At 35.5% G+C, this 24,669-nt stretch overlaps 1 protein-coding gene across 1 annotated transcript in view; it reads left to right on the top strand.

The window, feature by feature from the left end:
• Positions 1 to 24,669, top strand: part of LOC136038002 (cell adhesion molecule Dscam1-like) — a gene marked incomplete at its 3' end in the record, with an annotated part of 141,671 nt that overhangs the window by 19,480 nt on the left and 97,522 nt on the right.

Raw genomic sequence — 24,669 nt, 5'->3', positions numbered from 1 at the left:
GTTAAAAACTATCAAAGCTATGCAATTGAAAGCTTTTTTAAAGTAAATGAAACTCAATTAAAGTTACAGCATATTAATATATATATATATATATATATATAATATATATATATATATTTATATATATACATATATATATATATATATATATATATATATATATATATATATATATATATATATATATTTATATGTATATATATATTTATATATATATATATATATATATATATATATATATATATATATATATATATATATTTATATATATATGTATATATATATTTTTATATATATATATATATATATATATATATATATATATATATATATATATATATATATATATATATATATATATATATATATGATAATACGATATATATGATAAACTAATAGTAAAAAAAAAAAAAAAAAAAAAAAAAATCAAAAACTGCGCGACTGCTGTCATACTTGTTTTTATTGTGGAGCGATGAATAAAGTGTTAAAAACTATCAAAGCTATGCAATTGAAAGCTTTTTTAAAGTAAATGAAACTCAATTAAAGTTACAGCATATTAATATATATATATATATATATATATATATATATATATATATATATATATATATATATATATTTATATATATACATATATATATATATATATATATATATATATATATATATATATATATATATATTTATATGTATATATATATTTATATATATATATATATATATATATATATATATATATATATATATATATATATATATATATATATATATATATATTTATATATATATGTATATATATATTTATATATATATATATATATATAATATATATATATATATATATATATATATATATATATATATATATTATATATATATATATATATATATATATATATATATATTTATATACATATACATATATATATATGTATATATATATATATATATATATATATATATATATATATATATATATATATATATATATATATATATATTATATATATATATATATGTATGTATATATATATATATATATATATATATATATATATATATATATATATATATATATATATATATATATATATATATATATATATATATATATGTATATACATATATATATATATATTTATTTACTTTATATATATATATATATATATATATATATATATATATATATATATATATATATATATAAATAAGTTTTTTTATTAGATCTTTAACTTTTGCCTCGGCTTGTGTTTTGTCAATATCACAGACAAATCATGGAACACTTGTTTCTTTGAATTGTTCAGGTGATGAGACAAAAACTTCTTCCTTTGCCTCGGCTCGTCTTTTGCCATTATGAAAGACATATCGCCGAACCTTTGTTTCTTTTAATTGTTCAGGTGATGGGACAAAAACTTCTTTTTCTTCCAACGATTTACATAGTCCTGGGTTTTGATTTTCAAAGGTATAGTAGGCATTGGTGACACCTCTATTTTTTTTTAATTGTTTGAGTTTTCATTGACTCGCTAACATGTCCGGTGTCACATATCTTCTAACCGCCTGTGTCTTTGCTCTTCATTTTCATTTTTGACTTCCTTACATGCTCGGTGTCGCATGTCTTCTAACCGTGTGTGTTGTTGTTTTGTTGACATTTGAGCGAATCAACCGCTCGTATACGTGCGATCCTCTTTTGAAATTTGGGCTTATGAAGCCGTGTCATTTTGAAAAACACACAAATAAAATTTTGGCACAGGCCACGTATGATATCTTGAATAGCAACACTTAAGATATCTTGGGAGAGTACTAGGACGTTGTACAGAGTGTTCTTGCCTAAATCACTGGCACTAATATGTATATCACACCTCTATTCTGCTAATATTGCTTAAAATATCTGTGAAAAGAAACATACTCAGATTTAAATAAAGCTAAAATACAAGAATTAATAAATAGATAAAAAAGTCAATACAATAAAAATAGAAGTTAATGCAGTTACTACAATTAAAACATCTATAAATGGAAACATTAATACGAAATTTACCGTGTGTCTTTGCTCTTCTTTTCTATTTTGACAAACGCCACTGCTCTTCTAACCGCGTGCGTATTTGCTCTTCACTTTCATTTTTGACTAGCTCACATGCTCGGTGTCGCCTGTTTTCTAACCGCGTGCGTCTTCATTATATAAGAAAATGCTTATATGCTGTCATATATAATATCATAAGAAATGCATATATGATGTACTAACATAGTACATTAAGTCATTTGCAAAAGCCAATATAGAAGGTCTTAACAAATTTTCTCAGACTTCCGATCTATCTAGATAGTTTTATTCTTATGCGAGAATATTCCAAGAATATATACATATATATATATATACATATATATATATATATATATATATATATATATATATATATATATATATATATATATATATATATATATATATATATACATATATATATATATATATATATATATATATATATATATATATATATATCTATATCTATATATGCTTGCTGTTGGGGTGGCGCTTCGTGCCACCCCAACACCTAGTTGGTGGGGCACTTCGACCCCCCCCCCAAGCCCCCCCGCGCGTGTAAGTCGTTACGCGCCATATTAGTTACGCGCCATTGTAGTTGTGTCCCTATGTCCCACCTGTGAATATAGATATATATATATATATATATATATATATATATATATATATATATATATATATATATATAAATATATATATATATATATATATATATATATATATATATATATATATATATATATATATATAATATATATATATATATATATATATATATATATATATATATATATATATATATATATATATATATATATATATATATATATATATATATATATATATATATATATATATGTTTTTAACTACGTAAAACTTGCGAATATACAATATTCTTTGCTGTCCCATTGTCTGTGCATTTAAATAGAATGTCAGGTTTAACAACTCTTGAACATGCAACATATAATGGTCCATGGGAAAACAATCCGTATTCAGATCTATACCTCATGATTCTAATGATTGCCCTTGAGCTTTGTTGATGGTGATTGCTAATCGACGATTCCCTGTGTCGCCATCGTCATTTATATATCCCCCTGAGCCCCCGGCGTCCCTGTTGTAGTTGCGTCCCTGTGTCCCGGTCGTCATGTCCCGGTGTCCCGGTCGTCATTTGTGTCCCGGTCTGTATATACATTCGTTTTTGATTGGTATTTTTTTAGGTTTTAGTTTTTTACCTTTTTTAGTTTTTTTTCTTTTTTTTTAGATTTGTTTTCTCCTTTATTTTTCATTTTTTTTCCTTTTTCATTTTATTTTCTTTTTTAGTTTTTTTTAGCTTTTTAGCTTTTTTAGTTTTTTATTAGTTTTTAGTTTTTTTTTCTTTTTAGTTTTTTTGTAGTTTTTACCTTTTTTTTAGTTTTTAATTTTTTTTTTACTTATGTCCTGGTCGTCAGTTATACTCCCTGTGTCCTGGTCGTCATTTGTGTCCCGGTGCTTTGTTGATGGTGATTGCTAATCGAACATTCCTTGTGTCCCGGTCGTCATTTATATTCCCTATGTGCCGGTGTCCCGGTCGTCATTTGTGTCCCGATGTCCCGGTCTGTAATTTCGTCAGTCGAAAACATGACGTCAGTCGACACAGAAACATGACGTCACCTGACAGATCCAGATCCACAGACAGACAACTTATTTTCATATATATAGATATATATATATATAATAATCAAGCAGTTCGTGGTAACTGTAACTGTAGTAAGGAGCGACCCGGCTCAATAGTAACCGAAACTCTAAAAAATGGAATTTTGATACTAATAGTTACATAAAAAAATCGCATTTTAATGCTGATTTTAAATATATAACTTTCATCAAGATTAGTCTTACCTATCAAAAGCTACGAGCCTGAGAAAATTTGCCTCATTTTAGAAAATAGGGGAAAACACCCCCTAAAAGTCATAAAATATTAACAAAAATCACACCATCAGATTCAGTGTATCAGAGAACCTTATTGTAGAAGTTTCAAGTTCCTGTCTACAAAAATGTGGAATTCCGCATTTTTTGCCAGAAGACAAATCACGGATGCGTGTTTATTTTTGTTGTTGTTTTTTTTTTCCCTAGGGGTGATTGTATCGACCCAGTGGTCCTAAAATGTCACTAGAGGGCTCATTCTAACGAAAATTAAAAGTTTCAGTGCCCTTTTAAAGTGACCAAAAAAATTGGAGGGCACCTAGGCCCCCTCCCACGCTCATTTTCTTCCCAATGTCACCGGATCAAAATTCTAAGATAGCCATTTTATTCAACATAGTCGAAAAACCTAATACCTATGTCTTTGGGGATGACTTACTCCCCCTCAGTCCCCGTGGAAGGGGTTGGAAGTTACAAACTTTGACCTATGTTTACATATAGTAGTGGTTACTGGGAAGTGTACGGACGTTTTCAGGGGGATTTTTTGGTTTGGGAGGGAGAGTTGAGGTGGGGGAGGAGTTGAGTGGGAAGATTTTTCTATGGAAAAACTTCTCATGGGGGAAGAGACTTTCGATGAAGGGGGTGCAAGATTTTTTTGCATTTATTTAAAAAAAACAATGAAAAAATAAATATGAAAAGTTTTTTTCTACTGAAAGTAAGGAGCAGCATTAAAACTTAAAATGAGCAGAAATTATTGCGCATATGAGGGTATTATCTCCTCGTAATACCTCGCTCTTTACACGAAAGTATTTTTAGTACTTTCAACTATTTATTCTGTGGCCTTTGTGATTCAGGGGTCATTCTTAAGGAATTTGGACAGAATTTAAGCTTTAGTGTAAAGAGCGAGGTATCGACGAGGGGTGAACTCCCTCATATACGTAATAAAAACATACGAATATAGAAGTTCGTTACGTAAGTTAATTCGTAAATTACGTATATTTTTTACTAATGAAAATGTTCGTAAAAAAATTAAAAGTTCTAGTTGCCGTTTTAAGTAATCAAAAATTTTTAGGGCAACTAGGCTTCCTCCCTCTCTCCTTTTTTCTCAAAATCTTCCGATTAAAACCATGAGAAAGCCAATTAGCCAAAAAAAAAATGTAATATGTAAATTTTGTTTTAATTATTTATGTGAGGAGAGCCAAGATCAAAACATGTATTAATTAAAAAATGTCCAGAAATTAAATAAAAAAACAGTTTTTTTTTAAATGAAAGTAAGGAGCGACGTTAAAACTTAAAACGACGCTAAAGTTTTTTACTGTTTTAAGAAGTAGAGTTAAGAGAAAGAGTCAAACTTTAGCGTAAAGAGAGAGGCGTTGAGGAGGAAAAGCCCCTTTCATATACGGAGTAATTTCAGTTCGTTTTAAGTTTTAACGTCGCTCCTTACTTTCATTAAAAAAATTTTTTTATTTATTTAATTTACAAGAAAAGACGAGAGTCAAGATTTAACTGAAGATTAAGATTTGTTTGAACTGTTTTCCTTAGGTTTTTAAACAAAACTCTCTTTCTTTTTTTTTGAAAACTCGTTTTTCTAAGTACCTCTTAAGGAATAGAAGTATGTCTTGTTTTTCCGTCATTGGACTTCTGAAGCAACACGTGAAGATTATAAGTTTCTCGATTTTCAAAGAAAGAAATTACTAAGAAACGATAAACGTCCTTTTTCTGAGTGTAAAATTACATAGAAGCTGGATTCAATCTTTAATTATGCAAATTTGAGGATCTGCTTCACATGGAAACTAATCTGAAAGCTAATATCCTGTTTCTTTGTGAAGAATTTCAAGTTTATTGACTATGTTATCTGAGGAAGGATACATCTATTATAATATTCTTTTCCAACTTTTTTTCTCTTATTTTTGCCTGTGTTGACTATTATAAAAATCGACTAGATATAGGGAAAAACATTGGTGCGTAGATAAAAAAAGAAATTTCACTGAATTACCAGAGGCAAATTTTGTTATGACAAAATTTGTTTGTTTTGCGTGAAACACGGCAAAACAGGAATTTTTTACAAGTATGTACAAAGGGTAAATTGTACAAACATGGGTATATTATCAGAAAATTAATTGAATGTTAAAACAGGGTAAAGAAAAAAATGAGTCAACATCAAATTCAATGGAAAAGAAAATATTGAAAACATTTACGTTTGACAAAATAACAAGGGGCTGAAAATAGGTCTCTGAAGTAGTCGCACCAGTCTTTTTCTGGCATGCAGGGTGACCCATTGGAAGATTTGTTCTTAACTCGAAGACGCCATAAAGCAGGAGGCGAATTATGGACAATCTCGCTGGTACGGGCAATTTCGTTAGCCTTATGCTGTGCGATGGCTTTGGAATTCTCCTTAGCCTATTATCGTTTAAAAAATACTTTTTTTCATTTAATTTATGATCTTTATTCAAATCCAGCCGGAGATCCCCCTTCCATCGAAAACTCTTCCTGGAAATCTCCCTTCCCCAATGGAATTTTTCTTCCATGAAAAAAATCTCCATGGAGACCCCTTTCAAAATTTTGCTTGGACAATTTCCCTTGAACATTTCTGCATGTACTGAGTCACCAAAGAGGAAGTAAAACATATGAAAAGAATTTTGCACAGGAATCCTGGTGAATTCCCCCATGTAAACCTTCCCGTTGAAAGTTCATCCCTGGAAACTTTTCTCTCCACAGAAAATTCCCCCCGTTGAAATCCCCCCCTCCCCAGAAAAATTCCCTTCCCCGAAAAATGTCTGTATACTCAATAACAAATAGTATGTGTAAACAATGCGCAAATTTTACAACTTACAGCCTTTTCTCAAGGGCTTGTTGGGAGAGGGTCTTGTCATCACCATAAAAATGACTATTTGACTTTCCAGCTGTGCTTAACAAAATGGGACGTTTCAGGTGGGATAGTTGCCTTTCAATCTTTTTGGTCACTTAAAAAGAGCAATAGAACTTTGTATTTTCGCTTGAATGACCCCTTTCTCGACCTTCTAGAGCATTGTTTCGATACGATCACCCCTGAAATAAAAACAACAAATAAAAACGCAAATAAATACGGCTTTGTGATCTTTCTTTTAGTAAAAAATAAGAAATTCAACAATATTGAATGTGAGAGCTGGAATCTTCTGCGGTAGGTTTTTTTTTGATATGCCTAAACTGATGATTTGATTTTAATTAAGATTTGTTGACATTTTGGGGAGCACTACTTTTTCAAAAATAAGGCGAATTCTTTCAGGCTTTTAGCTTCTGGATGGTAACAATAAACGCAATGAATTATATATATCTTGAAACAGCATAAGAAAAAACTTTTTGATGTATCAATTGTTTTATGAAATCCATTTTTTAGAGTTTTAGTTATTATCGGTTTGAATTGATTCTTGTTCTGTGGTTCGTTACCACGAACTGTTTCATATTAATAGGTCTATTACAGTTTTGGGAGTTTTATAAAAACTCCCAAAAATTTGGGAGTAAATTTTTATAGAAAACTCCCAAAAATTTGGGAGTTTTGGGAGTATTACTTACATTTCGTTACCAAGAACTGTTTGAGAGAGCGTTAACTCTCATGCTTGTTCACAATGCTGGTCACCGTTATTTCCAATTCTCAGACACTCGTGAAAGATTTTGTGGTCTTCAAAGTTCTTATTGTGCGTGGCTCTCCTCGTTTTGATTCAGATAATGAAAACTTTCTTTATTTTTTGTTCTCAGTGTTGAAAGGCCTGTGGAATGTTTATTATGGGATGCTTCATGTCCAAAGAACAAATTACTTTCCCTACTGCCAAGATGCTTGAATTTTTTCAGAAGTTAAATGAAACTTCCCACGACTCTGCATTTTGTCGGAGCAGCTGTGGTCTTTTATATTGCTACTATGAGATTTGTTGCTGCTTATAATTTTCCGAAGCATCCCTCCGTGAAGGAAATGTTTATGTTTTACACGGAAGTTCTCAAAAACATGTAGATTATAGCTCAGACAGCTTCTGATCTGGTTAAGTCTGATAACTCACAGAGTTATTCTTTAAATGAGGAATGATCCTCAATAATCTTTAAGGAAATATTCTTCAAGGGAATGATCCTGAAAGCGGAAAAGGGCAGTCCTTAAATGTTTTTTCCCTAAAGGTAATTTATCTTTATATCTAAATAATTAAAAAAGGGTTCAACGGATAATTAGGGTCAGATGTGTAGTTATGGGGAAAAAGGGCTGAATTATCTCCAAAGTGCTATCTTGCTACCATAAATGTTTTCTAAATATTGCATGAACTCTTGTTAACAAGAAAGGAAATATAAATGAAAAGAAAAAAAATTAAATAGGTGAAAAACGAGGGTTTTGTCTGCCTGTAGCAAAATATAAAGATGAAAATCAAGCAAATATTTCGACTAGAACCTCCGCCAAGTCGTCCTCAGTGGTAAAAAAAAATAAGAAAGAGGAAAAAAACAAAGAAAAAGCAACAACAAAATCTAACCTTCTTAAGTGAACTCTACGAGAGGAGAGAAGACACTGAATGAAACAACAAAAACCAACTTGAAATCAATGAAAGAGAAGTTACCAATTAGATTGAATAAGTATCCTTTGACGTGCAACATATTTCGCCTGTCTACAGTTTCGGCTTTCATTAGATATGTGGACAGACTCTCTTAAATTAGACTGGACGAGAATATTCATTGAGTCTTTTAATATTAAGTTGTTATAAATCGGGCTTAGGCAAATATCTCGCGTGTCTCTATTTATAGCCAAATTTCTGTTCATATGCTGTTTTTCGTATCTCAATTGCCTCTTTAAAAGATTGCGGCAGGCCATTTACGGTAGATATTAAAGTTGCCTCTTTAAAAAGAACTAAATGGTCACGATTTTCGCATATTAATATCTACCGTAAATGGCCTACCGCAATCTTTTAAAGAGGCAATTGAGATATAAAAAAACATAAACAGAAATTTGGCTATAAATAGAGACACAGGAGAAATTTCCTTAATCCCAATTTATAACAACTTAATATTAAACAAGAGCTAAGAGCTCATATGGCACTTGTGACGAGGCCAGAAGAGCTAAGAGCCAAGAGCTCATATGCTATGAGCTACAACAAAATTCTAAGAATCAATAAATTGATTTAAAAGGAAAATCAGAGGCTTAATGTCGGTTGGGATTTAAAATCAGAGCTCTGAGTCACAATGTCCTTCTAAATATCAAAATTCATTAAGATCCGATCACCCACTCGTAAGTTATAAATACCTCATTTTTTTCTAATTTTTCCTTTCCCTTTAGCCCCCCCCCCAGATGGTCGAATCTGGGAAAACCACTTTATCAAGTCAATTTGTGCAGCTCCCTGACACGCCTACCAATTTTCATCTTCCTAGCACGTCCAGAAGCACCAAACTCGCCAAAGCACTGAACCCTACCCCTTAACTCCCCCAAAGAGAGCGAATCCAGTACGGTTACGTCAATCACGTATCTACTACATTAGCTTATTCTATCCACCAAGCCTCATCCCGATTCCTCCACTCTAAGCGTTTTACAAGATTTCAGATTTCCCCCTCCAACTCCCACCAATGTCAACAGATCTGGTCAATATTTGAAATAAGAGCTCTAAGACATGAATTCGTTCTAAATATCAAATTTCATTAAGATCCGGTCACCCATTCTCAAGTTAAAAATACCTCAATTTTTCTAGTTTTTCCAAATTAACACCCCCCAGCTCCTCCAAAAAGAACAGATCCATTCCAATGATGTCAATCATGTATCTAGAACTTTTGCTTATTCTTCCTATCATATTTCATCCCGATCTCTTCACTCTAAGCGTTTCAAAGATTTCTGTTTCTCTCCTCCAACCTCCTATGTCCCGGATCGAAAATGGAGCATCTGAGACATAAGATCCTTCTATATGTCAAGTTTCGTTAAGATCCGATCACCTATTCGTAAGATAATAATACCCCAATTCTCACGCTTTCCAAAAATTTCGGTTTCCTCCTCCATCTCCCCCAATGTCACAGGATCTGGTCGGAATTTAAAATAAGAGCTTTAAAGCACAAGAGCCTTCTAAATATCCAATTTCATTAAGATTTGATCACCCGTTCGTAAGTTACAAATACCTCATTTTTCTGAATTCCCCCCAAACTCCACCAAAGAGGGCAGATCCGCTCCGGTTGTGTCAGTCACGTACCTTAGACTTGTTTTATTATTCCCATCCAGTTTCATCCTGATACCTCCGCTTAAAATAATTTTTAAGATTTCTGCTCCCCCCCCTCAATGACGCTGGATCCATTTCATATTTAAATTAAGAGATCTGAGTTACGAGATCCTTCAAAATATGAAGTTTCATGAAGATCCGATCACTCCTTCGTACGTTAAAAATACATCATTTTTTCTAATTTTTCAGAATTAACCCTCCCCCCCAATTCCCCCAAATAGAGCGGATCCGTTCCAGTTATGTCAATCACGTATCCAAGACTTCTGCTTATTTTTCCCATCAAGTTTCATCCTGATCTCTCCACTCTAAGCGTTTTCCATGATTTTAGGTTCCCCCTCCCAAACTCCCCCCAGTGTCACCACATCCGGTCGGGATTTAAAATAAGAGCTTTGAGACACAATATCCTTCTAAATATCAAGTTTCATTTAAATCCGATTACCCGTTCGTAAGTTAAAAATACCTCATTTTTTCTAATTTTTCAGAATTAACCCTCCCGCTTAACTACCCCAAAGAGAGCGAATCCGTTCCGGTTATGTCAATCATGTATCTAGGACTTGTGATTATTTTTCACACCAAGTTTTATCTCGACCCCTCCACTCTAAGTGTTTTCCAAGATTTTAGGTTCCTCCCAAACCCAACCCCCCAATGTCACAAGATCCGGTTGTGGTTTAAAATAAGAACTCTGAGACACGATATCCTTCCAAACATCAAATTTCATTAAGATTTGATCAACTGTTCGTAAGTTAAAAATACTTCATTTTTTCCTAATTAACCGGGCCCCAACTCCCCCCAGATGGTCAAATCAGGGAAACGACTAGACATACCGACATAATTTGCGATTGCTATATGTCACTTGGTTAATACCAAGTGCCATAAAAACTTCTAGCCCAGTCTAATTTAAGACAGCCTGTCCGCATATCTAATGAAAACTGAAATTGTAGACAGGCGAAATGTGTTGCAAGGCAAAGGACACTTATTCAATCTAATTGGTAACTTCTCTTTCAATTGATTTCAAGTTGGTTTTTGTTGTTTGATTCAGTGTCTTTTCTCCTTTCGTAGAGTTTACTTAAAAAGGTTAGATTTTGTAGTTGTTTTTTCTTTGTATTTTTTTCTTCTTTCTTATTTTTTTTTTAGCACTGAGGACGACTTGGCGGAGGTCCTTGTCGAAATATTTGCTTGATTTTCATTTTTATATTTTGCTTCTGGCTGAAAATATCCTCATTTTTCACCTGTTTGATTTTTATGGCACTTGGTATTAACCAAGTGACATATAACAATCGCAAATTCTGTTGGTCTGTGGGTCCCGGTTTTGCTACTTTAGGCACTTCCAGGTAAGCTAGGACGATGAAATTTGGCAGGCGTCTCAGGGACAAGACCAGATTAAATATTTTTCCCAATTTGACAATATGCGGGGGGGGGGGGGAAGTGGGGGACCCGTTAATTTGGAAAAAAATAGAAAAAATGCAGTATTTTTAACTTACGAAAGGTTGATCAGGTCTTAATGAAATCTGATGTTTGGAAGGATATCGTGTCTCAGAGCTGTTATTTTAAATCCCTTTTAATTTTTAAATCCATATATATATATATATATATATATATATATATATATATATATATATATGTATATATATATATATATATATATATATATATATATATATATATATATATATATATATATATATACTAGCTGTTGAGGTGGCGCTTCGCGCCACCCCAACACCTAGTTGGTAGGGGCGCTTTTTTTTAGTTTTTTAGCTTTTTTAGTTTTTTTAGTATTTTCTTTTTAGTTTTTTTGTGTAGTTTTTACCTTTTTTAGTTTTTCTTCTTCTTTTGTATTAATCCTAAGGCCAAGTTTCGAACCTGGAACCTCTCGGACCAGGAACATAACGCTTTACCAACTCAGCTACTCCGGCTTGAATACATTTGTTTTTGAATTGGTATATGATGTGTCCCGGTCGTCATTTATATTCCCTGTGTCCCGGTCGTCATTTGTGTCACGGTGTCCCAGCCTGTAATTTTGTCAGTCGACAAATATGACGTCAGACGACAAACAACTTCATGACGACATACAGCTCAATCCTTATAATGACCTCAGTCAACAGACACACAAACAACTTATTTTTATATATAGACTAGCTGTTGGGGTGGTGCTTCGCGCCAGCCCAACACCTAGTTGGTGGGGGCGCTTCGCGCCCCCTGAGCCCCCCCCCCCCGCGCGCAAGTCGTTACGTGTCATTGTAGTTGTGTCCCTGTGTCCCACCTGTGAATATAGATATATATATATATATATATTTAATTACGTAAAACTTGCGAATGTACAACATTCTTGGCTGTCCCATTGTCTGTGCATATAAACAGATTGTCAAGTTTACCGACTCTTGAACATGCAACATATAATTGTCCATGGGAAAAACAATATGTATTCAGATCTGGACCTCATTATTCTAATGATTGCCCTTGAGCTTTGTTGATGGTGATTGCTAATCGAACATTCCCTGTGTCACTGTCATCATTTATATATCCCCCTGTGTCCCCCGGCGTCCGTGTTGTTGTTGTTTCCCTATGTCCCGGTCGTCATTTGTGTCCCGGTGTCCCAGTCTGTAATTTCTCTTTGAGTGTCGCGGTCGTCATTTATATTCCTTGTGTCCTGGTGTCCCAGTCGTCATTTTTGTCCCGGTCGTCATTTGTGTTCCGGTGTCCCGATCTGAAATTTCTCTTTGAGTGTCCTGGTCGTCATTTATATTCCCTGTGTCCCGGTCGTCATTTGTGTCCCGGTGCTTTGTCGATTGTGATTGCTAATCGAACATTCCTTGTGTCCCGGTCGCTTTCTTTTTGAGTGTCCTGGTCGTCATTTATATTCCCTATGTCCCGGTGTCCCGGTCATCATTTGTGTCCCGATGTCCCGGTGTGTAATTTCGTCAATCAACAAACATGACGTCAGTCGACACACAAACATGACGTCACTCGACACACAGACACACAGACAACTTATTTTTAAATATATACTAGCTGTTGGGGTGGCGCTTCGCGCCACCCCAACACCTAGTTGGTGGGGTGCTTCGCGCCCCCCCCAAGCCTCCCCGCGCGCGTAAGTCGTTACGCGCATTATTAGTTACGTGCCATTCTAGTTGTGTCCCTGTGTCCCACCTGTGAATATAGATAGATTTATATATGTGTTTCAAACTACGTAAAACTTGCGAATATACAACATTCTTGGCTTTCCCATTGTCTGTGCATATACAAAGCCTTATGTACTAATAATGACGTCATATGCAAACGCTCTTTTTACAAACAAACAAACATGCATACACACAACTCGTTTTTATATAGATAGATAGATAGATAGATACAATACAAATTAACTGCGTAAAACTTGCGAATATACAACATTCTTCGCTGTAAAATTGTCGCTACATATAAATAGATTGTCAGGTTTACCGACCCTCGAACATGCAACGTACAATTGTCTATGGGAAAAACAATCAGTATTAAGATCTATACCACATTTTTCTAATGATTGACCTTGAGCTTTGTTAATGGTTATTGAAAATGCTAATCGAATTGGGAATTGCAATCTTTTAAATTGAAAAGGCAGATCCGTTGGAATCATGGGAATGCGAGGAATAAGAACAGCCTCACCCTCAAAAGGCCCTGTCAAGATTGTGGCCTCTATTAGGTTTTCCATTGTTTTTTTTCACGGCAAGTCGCGTGCCATTGCAAAGCTTTGGTGGGTTGATATTTCTTAAAAATATTATTGGTACGCCTATTTTTAGTTGTAGCACGTGTGGTGGAAACCCTGAAAGATCTATGGAATTTAAAAATTCAGATGGAAATTAACCGCTTCATTTGGTTCCAAAACAGTGTCGACTGACTTGTAAAGGACTGCCTGGTCTCGAATCTTGGTCAAAACAATATTGTTGATTTCGTGGACGTCTATATTTTTGGGTTCGAGAATCGCTCTTTCACTTAGCCATTTATTATTTTTAAATTTTTTTAGAATATTCGGAAATACTTTTTCAATCAATTCATTTTTGGACGTCACTAAATTACAGAAATCAGCAGGTAGTTGTATACGTCCTGAAATTGAGTCTACTGGGAGCTTTCCGTTTCCAATTGCCAGCAATTGATCTGAAAATGTTTGACCATATTTTTACGTGTGCCCATAAATTAGAATTTTTCAGGCAAGCATTCATTCCGTCTGCAGGAGTTGATCTAGGTATTATAGGTAATGTTTGCCTGAAATCTCCCGCAAGCAATATTAATGTGCTGCCAAAGGGTTTCGACTTGCCTCTCAAATCTTTCAAGCATTGATACAGAGCCTCGAGCGATTTTTTGTGTGCCATTGTGCACTCATCCCAAATAATAAGTTTGCATTGCTGCAATACTTTACCCATCCGAGATGATTTGGAAATATTGCACGTGGGAGTTTCTGTAGAATGCAAATTCAGAGGCAATTTCAAAGCGGAATGAGCAGTTCTTCCACCAGGCAGCAATGTTGCGGCTATTCCAGACGACGCAAATGCCAACGCTATATCATTTTTTGATCGAATTGATGCCAGAATCAGTTTTATCACAAACATTTTACCAGTACCTTCTGGCGCATCCAAAAAGAAAATTTTTCCAACGTTGTTATCGACACAATGCATTATCGTATTATAAATGTCTTTTTGTTCCGACGTTAACTTGGAAATGTTATTTTGTGCATACGACAATATATCACTCGTACTGTAACTTTGTTCACGATCCAATTCTACACATGTCGAAACAGCAGCGATACGGTTAGGTGAAGGCATTCCCCAATCCTGAAGAGGTTTGTTTGCCATACGTACGCACAAATCTTCTATAATAACTAAAGTGTAGTTATAAATTTCTGATGTAAAATCAAAAGTCATATCTGACGTCTCTAACTGTTTTCGATGGAGTATATCTTCGGACATTTTTGATTTATATTTTTCCCATAACTCTGTAGGAGCTGATGGAGAGCAAGTTGTTAAAATGATGCCAAACAATGCACGAATTTGACTTGGGGTTGACGTTTCGCACGCGTCATTGATGCAGTTATCCCAGTGTTGGTCATTCTCCCATAAATTCAGAGCTTGGCATGCACTACGGTAAGTTTCATGTATAGTACCGTTTACAGTTCTCAAATACTCAAAGGATGTCGGACCGGGTACATTCACCAAAAGCAGGGGTAGAAAGAAGCATTCATGTTGATTGGGGTGAACGGTGTAGAGTCTTCCCATCGTGGTATCTTTGAAGATGGTAGGTTGGCCGTCGACTGACTTACCCTGTTTTCGACGTTCAAATACTTTATTTTTAGTATTCCACGTGTAATACGAAGGCACTTCAGTATACAGCAGTTTTTTTGCAAAAGAATCATTTTTGCAAAGCAAAAAAAAAGCTGTTAATGTTGTATCCGGTGGATTCAGGGGTCTTTGTTGCACGTTGGTTTCCGTGAAATAAACACGTTGACCATTCTGTAAATGTACTGCTAAGTGAACAACAGATGGACTACGTTCATGTATCGGAAATGAAAGAATTCGCCAAACAGCTTCATTACTGCTTATGTATCTTCCAGCCTGATATTGTACGATTTCGTCGAAAGCTTTGATTTCGGGCTGCAAGCCAAAAACTGCCATGTCACTGCCTTTGTTGACGTATTTACATATGTATTTGATTGCCTTTACGGAGTTACAGTATTCAACGTTTATGTGTGCATTAAATGTTTTTGATAATAATGGGGAATATGGAACAACCCACTGGTTATCTACTTCGATGGTGGTATCGTTACGCTTCTTTATTATTGCTGTTTTACCGCCATCTTCAGTAGATCTTCTTCTATATTGTGGGTAACCATCATTGCCAGTAATTGTGTTTGATACTAAAAGTCGAGGATATTGCTTTGTGCACCTTCCTTTGGCCATGCATGGTGAATTTTCGTTCAGTGCACCGCAAGGTCCATGTATCATATTTTTTACAATAATATCATGTAACCCCTTATCGACATTTTTATCAGGTATTTCAGCGGAAATCACATCATCAATTTCGTTCGAAGTAATTTTTTTATGTAGCCAGATTAGTATATGTGCGTGTGGCAAACCTCGTTTTTGCCATTCCACTGAGTACTTCCAGCATCGCACTGACCCAAACACTTCAAGTTTTACTATGTAGTTTATCAGTGATTTCAACTTTTGCCGGAAGACACGGGCCGTAATGTCATGCCTATGAACTGCCGATTGGCCTTGAAGTAAAAGCTGCAGTATCTCGTCCCATGATTGATTACATGTAAATGTAATAAATAAACTTGGATGACCATAGAGACGAACATACGCAATAGCATCTTGAGCATATTCATGCATATGACGGGGACTGCCAGCATATGACGAAGGTAAAATTGTTAATCTTCCAACGTTTGTGGTATTACCGTCATTTATAACTGCATCTCGCAAATGAATGTATTCTTCAGAGCGGAGCTTGGTCTGATTCAGGCGGATATATAGCAAACGTTCTGATTCAATTTTAGCATACTATCAACGACAAATTGGTGAAACAATTCACGGCATTTTAAAATATAATTTTCTTCATCCTGCCGAATCATTAGTCTATAGGAATAATAATGCATTGCACTGCATTTCTTATTCATTTCTTTGTTAGTGGCTGGATTCATCAATTTAATATTAAAGTGATAGCCGTCGGCTCCATCCCAAAAAATGATAGGATATTGTTGGGCATCGTAGCATCGATGAGTTTCAGCAATTCTTAACAACTGAGCGTTTCGCTTATGAAGAATAATATCTCGAGGTAAAAACTGATCACCGACCTTAACGATTGCCACTTCGTCGATAGTTGGAGCATTGTATCTACGCACATGTTGGCCAGGAGGCGTTTTGTCAGCGGAAATAACAATTTTATGCGTATCAGTAGGCATCAAATCGATGGCTGTTTTGAACAGACGCACTAAATTATTATTTTCGTGGAAAAGATGTTGCAATTGGGAAACGATTGTCCTTTCAACCTTGGGAGAAATTTCGCAACGTGCATTCAATTCAGAATTTCTATCACTGATGAAGTACAATTGTAAAAATTTATGATTCTCGCCTGAGAATGGTAGAAGGGACCCTGCTCTATGATAAATTTGCCCTTTTACTGTGAAGGTAGACATAAATTGATCTGGATTTTCGATTTGGGCTCCAAACGACGTCATTTGGAAACATGAGTTGTATTTTCTGATTTTTGACAAAAACGCTTAGATTCTGACGTAGTTCCAGTAAGGAAAGTCTTCAATGGCTCTGGTGGTGCAGCCAATAGAGGAAATTTAGCTTTTCCTGAGGCGCAACACATTCCCATTGTTTCACCATTGAATTTCAAGGCCTTGCAATAGGGACAAATTTTAAACATTGTCCCGATTTGAACACATCTACTTAAGCTATAATCATCGACTGGGCTGTACCTGAATGCCAGGCGATAACTTTCAGGTTGCTCTGATTCCTCGGCAAGCTTTCTTTTCTTACTTTCTCTATTAGCAGCAAGCCTGATTTCTTGCTGTTCTTGTGATTCCTCGGCACGCTTTCTTTTCTTACTTTCTCTATCAGCAGCAAGCCTGATTTCTTGCTGTTCTTGTGATTCCTCGGCACGCCTTCTTTTTTCACTTTCTCTTTTAGCAGCAAGTCTGCTTTTGCGTTGCTCTGGTAGTTCCTCGGCACGCTTTCTTTTCTGACTTTCTCAATCAGCAGCAAGTTTTTTGGCATAGACTCTTTGAGCATCTTCATCGGCTTTTGCCATTGTAAGTTCATCAGTCATTGTAAACTTAAACATTAATAGATTTCTAAGTGAACATATATGTCTTAAATATCTTTAATTGACGTCACCGTCATAGCAAAAATGACGACAACTAACTTCACGACGTCAGTCGACACAGAAACATGACGTCACCTGATCCACAGACAGACAACTTATTTTTATATATATAATACTAGCTGTTGGGGTGGCGCTTCGCGCCACCCCAACACCTAGTTGGTGGGGCGCTTCGCGCCCCCCCAAGCCCCCCCGTACGCGTAAGTCGTTACGCGCCATATTAGTTACGTGCCATTGTAGTTGTGTCCCTTTGTCCCACCTGTGAATATAGATAGATTTATATATGTGTTTCAAACTACGTAAAAATTGCGAATATACAACATTCTTGGCTTTCCCATTGTCTGTCCATATACAAAGCCGTATGTACTAATAATGACGTCATATGCAAACGCTCTTTTTACAAACAAACAAACATGCATACACACAACTCGTTTTTATATAGATAGATAGATAGATAGATACAATACAAATTAACTACGTAAAACTTGTGAATATACAACAGTCTTCGCTGTCCCATTGTCTGTGCGTATAAATAGATTGTCAGGTTTACCGACCCTCAAAGATGCAACATACAATTGTACATTGGTAAAGCAATCTGTATTAAGATCTATACCGCATTTTTCTAGTGATTGCCCTTGAGCTTTGTTGATGGTGGTTGCAAATACTAATCGAATTGGGAATTGCAATCTTTTAAATTGAAAAAGCAGATCCGTTGGAATCATGGGAATGCGAGGAATAAGAACAGCCTCACCCTCATAAGGCTCTGTCAAGATTGTGGCCTCTATTAGGTTTTCCATTGTTTTTTTTTACGGCAAGTCGCGTGCCATTGCAAAGCTTTGGTGGGTTGATATTTCTTAAAAGTATTATTGGTGCGCCTATTTTTAGTTGTAGCACGTGTGGTGGAAACCCTGAAGGATCTATGGAATTTAAAAATTCAGATGGATAATTAACCGCTTCATTTGGTTCCAAAATACAAATTAACTGCGTAAAACTTGCGAATATACAACATTCTTCGCTGTCCAATTGTCGCTGCATATAAATAGATTGTCAGTTTTACCGACCCTCGAACATGCAACGTACAATTGTCCATGGGAAAAAACAATCAGTATTAAGATCTATACCACATTTTTCTAATGATTGACCTTGAGCTTTGTTAATGGTGATTGCAAATGCTAATCGAATTGGGAATTGCAATCTTTTAAATTGAAAAGGCAGATCCGTTGGTATCATGGGAATGCGAGGAATAAGAACAGCCTCACCCTCAAAAGGGCCCTGTCAAGATTGTGGCCTCTATTAGGTTTTCCATTGTTTTTTTTACGGCAAGTCGAGTGCCATTGCAAAGCTTTGGTGGGTTTATATTTCTTAAAAGTATTATTGGTACGCCCTATTTTTAGTTGTAGCATGTGTGGTGGAAACCCTGAAAGATCTATGGAATTTAAAAATTCAGATGGATAATTAACCGCTTCATTTGGTTCCAAAACTGTGTCGACTGACTTGTAAAGGACTGCCTGGTCTCGAATCTTGGTTAAAACAATATTGTTGATTTCGTGGACGTCTATATTTTAGGGTGCGAGAATCGCTCTTTTACTTAGCCATTTATTATTTTTATAATTTTTTAGAATATTCGGAAATACTTTTTCAATCAATTCATTTTTGGACGTCACTAAATTACAGAAATATGCAGGTAGTTGAAAACGTCCTGAAATTGAGTCTACTGGGAGCTTTCCGTTTCCCATTGCCAGCAATTGATCTGAAAATGTTTGACCAGAGTCATCGTTTTTGCAATCGGACACGCATATTTGTAGTTAATTTTAATGTTTTTACGTGTGCCCATAAATTAGAATTTTTCAGGCAAGCATTCATTTCGTCTGCAGGAGTTTATCTAGGTATTATAGGTAATGTTTGCCTGAAATCTCCCGCAAGCAATATTAATGTGCTGCCAAAGGGTTTCGACTTCCCTCGCAAATCTTTCAAGCATTGATCCAGAGCCTCGAGCGATTTTTTGTGTGCCATTGTGCACTCATCCCAAATAATAAGTTTGCATTGCTGCAATACTTTACCCATCCCAGATGATTTGGAAATATTGCACGTGGGAGTTTCTGTAGAATGCAAATTCAGAGGCAATTTCAAAGCGGAATGAGCAGTTCTTCCACCAGGCAGCAATGTTGCGGCTGTTCCGGACGACGCAATTGCCAACGCTATATCATTTTTTGATCGAATTGATGCCAGAATCAGTTTTATCACAAACGTTTTACCCAGTACCTCCTGGCGCATCCAAAAAGAAAATTTCTCCAACGTTGTTATCGACACAATGAATTATCGTATCATAAATGTCTTTTTGTTCCAACGTTAACTTGGAAATGTTATTTTGTACATACGACAATAGATCACTCGTACTGTAACTTTGTTCACGATCCAATTCTACACATGTCGAAACAGCAGCGATACGGTTAGGTGAAGGCATTCCCAAATCCTGAAGAGGTTTGTTTGCCATACGTACGCACAAATCTTCTATAACAACTAAAGTGTAGTTATAAATTTCTGATGTAAAATCAAAAGTCATATCTGACGTCTCTAACTGTTTTCGACGGAGTATATCTTCGGACATTTTTGACTTATATTTTTTCCCATAACTCTGTAGGAGCTGATGGAGAGCAAGTTGTTAAAATGATGCCAAACAATGCACGAATTTGACTTGGGGTTGACGTTTCGCACGCGTCATTGATGCAGTTATCCCAGTGTTGGTCATTCTCCAATAAATTCAGAGCTTGGCATGCACTACGGTAAGTGTCATGTATAGTACCATTTACAGTCCTCAAATACTCAAAGGATGTCGGACCGGGTACATTCACCAAAAGCAGGCGTAGAAAGAAGCATTCATGTTGATTGGGGTGAACGGTGTAGAGTCTTCCTATCGTGGTATCTTTGAAGATGGTAGGTTGGCCCGTCGACTGACTTACCCTGTTTTCGACGTTCAAATACTTTATTTTTAGTATTCCACGTGTAATACGAAGGCACTTCAGTATACAGCAGTTTTTTTGCAAAAGAATCATTTTTGCAAAGCGAAAAAAAGCTGCTAATGTTGTATCCGGTGGATTCAGGACTCTTTGTTGCACGTTGGTTTCCGTGAAATAAACACGTTGACCATTCTGTAAATGTACCGCTAAGTGAACAACAGCTGGACTACGTTCATGTATCGGAAATGAAAGAATTCGCCAAACAGCTTCATTACTGCTTATGTATCTTCCAGCCTGATATTGTACGATTTCATCGAAATCTTTGATTTCGGGCTGCAAGCCAAAAACTGCCATGTCACTGCCTTTGTTGACGTATTTACATATGTATTTGATTGCCTTTACGGAGTTACAGTATTCAACGTTTATGTGTGCATTAAATGTTTTTGATAATAATGGGGAATTTGGAACAACCCACTGGTTATCTACTTCGATGGTGGTACCGTTACGCTTCTTTATTATTGCTGTTTTACCGCCATCTTCAGTAGATCTTCTTCTATATTGTGGGTAACCATCATTGCCAGTAATTGTGTTTGATACTAAAAGTCGAGGATATTGCTTTGTGCATCTTCCTTTGGCCATGCATGGTGAATTTTCGTTCAGTGCACCGCAAGGTCCATGTATCATATTTTTTACAATAATATCATGTAACCCCTTATCGACATTTTTATCAGGTATTTCAGCGGAAATCACATCATCAGTTTCGTTCGAAGTAATTTTTTTATGTAGCCAGATTAGTATATGTGCGTGTGGCAAACCTCGGTTTTGCCATTCCACTGAGTACATCCAGCATCGCACTGACCCAAACACTTCAAGTTTTACAATGTAGTTTATCAGTGATTTCAACTTTTGCCGGAAGACACGGGCCGTAATGTCATGCCTATGAACCGCCCGATTGTCCTTGAAGTAAAAGCTGCAGTATCTCGTCCCAAGATTGATTACATGTAAATTTAATAAATAAATCTGGACGACCATAGAGACGAACATACGCAATAGCATCTTGAGCATATTCATGCATATGACGGGGACTGCCAGCATATGACGAAGGTAAAATTGTTAATCTTCCAACGTTTGTGGTATTACCGTCATTTATAACTGCATCTCGCAAATGAATGTATTGTTCAGAGCGGAGCTTGGTCTGATTCAGGCGGATATATAGCAAACGTTCTGATTCAATTTTAGCATACATATCAACGACGAATTGGTGAAACAATTCACGGCATTTTAAAATATAATTTTCTTCATCCTGCCGAATCATTAGTCTATAGGAATAATAATGCATTGCACTGCATTTCTTATTCATTTCTTTGTTAGTGGCTGGATTCATCAATTTAATATTAAAGTGATAGCCGTCGGCTCCATCCCAAAAAATGATAGGATATTGTAGGGCATCGTAACATCGATGAGTTTCAGCAATTCTTAACAACTGAGCGTTTCGCTTATGAAGAATAATATCTCGAGGTAAAAACTGATCACCGACCATAACGATTGCCACTTCGTCGATAGTTGGAGCATTGTATCTACGCACATGTTGGCCAGGAGGCGTTTTGTCAGCGGATATAACAATTTTATGCGTATCAGTAGGCATCAAATCGATGGCTGTTTTGAACAGACGCACTAAATTATTATTTTCGTGGAAAAGATGTTGCAATTGGGAAACGATTGTCCTTTCACCGTTGGGAGAAATTTCGCAACGTGCATTCAATTCAGAATTTCTATCACTGATGAAGTACAATTGTAAAAATTTATAATTCTCGCCTGAGAATGGTAGAAGGGACCCTGCTCTATGATAAATTTGCCCTTTTACTTTGAAAGTAGACATAAATTGATCTGGATTTTCGATTTGGGCTCTAAACGACGTCATTTGGAAACATGAGTTGTATTTTCTGATTTTTGACAAAAAACGCTTAGATTCTGACGTAGTTCCAGTAAGGAAAGTCTTCAATGGCTCTGGTGGTGCAGCCAATAGAGGAAGTTTAACCTTTCCTGAGGCACAACACATTCCCATTGTTTCACCATTGAATTTCAAGGCCTTGCAATAGGGACAAATTTTAGACATTTTTCCGATTTGAACACATCTACTCAAGCTATAATCATCGACTGGGTTGTACCTGAATGCCAGGCGATAACTTTCAGGTTGCTCTGATTCCTCGGCACGCTTTCTTTTCTTACTTTCTCTATCAGCAGCAAGCCTGATTTCTTGCTGTTCTTGTGATTCCTCGGCACGCTTTCTTTTCTTACTATCTCTATCAGCAGTAAGCCTGATTTCTTGCTGTTCTTGTAATTCCTCGGCACGCCTTCTTTTTTCACTTTTTCTTTTAGCAGCAAGTCTGCTTCCGCGTTGCTCTGGTAGTTCCTCGGCACGCTTTCTGTTCTTTCTTTCTCTATCAGCCTCAAGCCTGTTTCCTTGCTGTTCTTTTGATTCCTCGGCACGCTTTCTGTTCTTTCTTTCTCTATCAGCCTCAAGCCTGTTTCCTTGCTGTTCTTTTGATTCCTCGGCACGCCTTCTTTTTTCACTTTCTCTTTTAGCAGCAAGTCTGCTTTCGCGTTGCTCTGGTAGTTCCTCGGCACGCTTTCTTTTCTGACTTTCTCTATCAGCAGCAAGTTTTTTGGCATAGACTCTTTGAGCATCTTCATCGGCTTTTGCCATTGTAAGTTCATCAGTCAGTGTAAACTTAAACATTAATAGATTTCTACGTGAACATATGTCTTAAATATCTTGAATGACGTCACCGTCAAAGCAAAAATGACGACAACTAATTTCATGACGTCAGTCAACACAGAAACATGACGTCACCTGATCCACAGACAGACACACAGACAGACAACTTATTTTTATATATATAGATAGAAGATAGATAGATAGATGTCCCGTTGTCCCGGTCGTCATTTGTGTCCCGATGTCCCTGTGTGTAATTTCGTCAATCAGCAAACATGACGTCAGTCGACGCACAAACATGACGTCACTCGACACACACAAACACCGACAACTTATATATATATATATATGTATATATATATATATATATATATATATATATATATATATATATATATATATATATATATATATATATATATATATATATATATATATATATATATATATGTCTGTATATATCCATCTATCTTATATATATATATAAGAATATACTGTTTGTACCTCTGTTAATCTACTGTACTCTTTTACTTCTGTTCTCTAAAAAATCTACTGTGGTTTTGTGTTAAAGCGAAAAACAATTGCAATTCAAACCGCAAAATTAAAATAAGTGTTCATTCAAGTCCCAGATAAATGCAGTTTCTAACAGACTTTCCAAAAATTTGAAATCTCAAAAAAGACAGACCTACTTTGACTGCAGAAGAACATGCCACGAAAAATGTAACTATGTAATTTTGTCAAACTTACGTGGAAAAATTGAAGATTTTTATGCACCCAAGAAAACCAAAAGTTTGAAGCTTAGAAGAAAAAACCTTCATCCGGAACATCCCACAAACCAGTTATCCCTTTATATTAAAGGAAATTTTAGGGAACCTTTGGCATGTAAACGCTGAGGATGGCCTTGCTGTAATCTGGTCATTACCATTCCCTTCAATACTATTAGACCAAGGATGCTTATTAACCACAAAAAGATCCTGAAAATTCTCTCTGAAAATTACC

The sequence above is a fragment of the Artemia franciscana genome, chromosome 17, assembly GCF_032884065.1.
Source record: "Artemia franciscana chromosome 17, ASM3288406v1, whole genome shotgun sequence".
In the NCBI taxonomy this organism is placed as follows: Eukaryota; Metazoa; Arthropoda; class Branchiopoda; order Anostraca; family Artemiidae; genus Artemia; species Artemia franciscana.
This window is presented reverse-complemented; position numbering and strand designations above follow the sequence as displayed.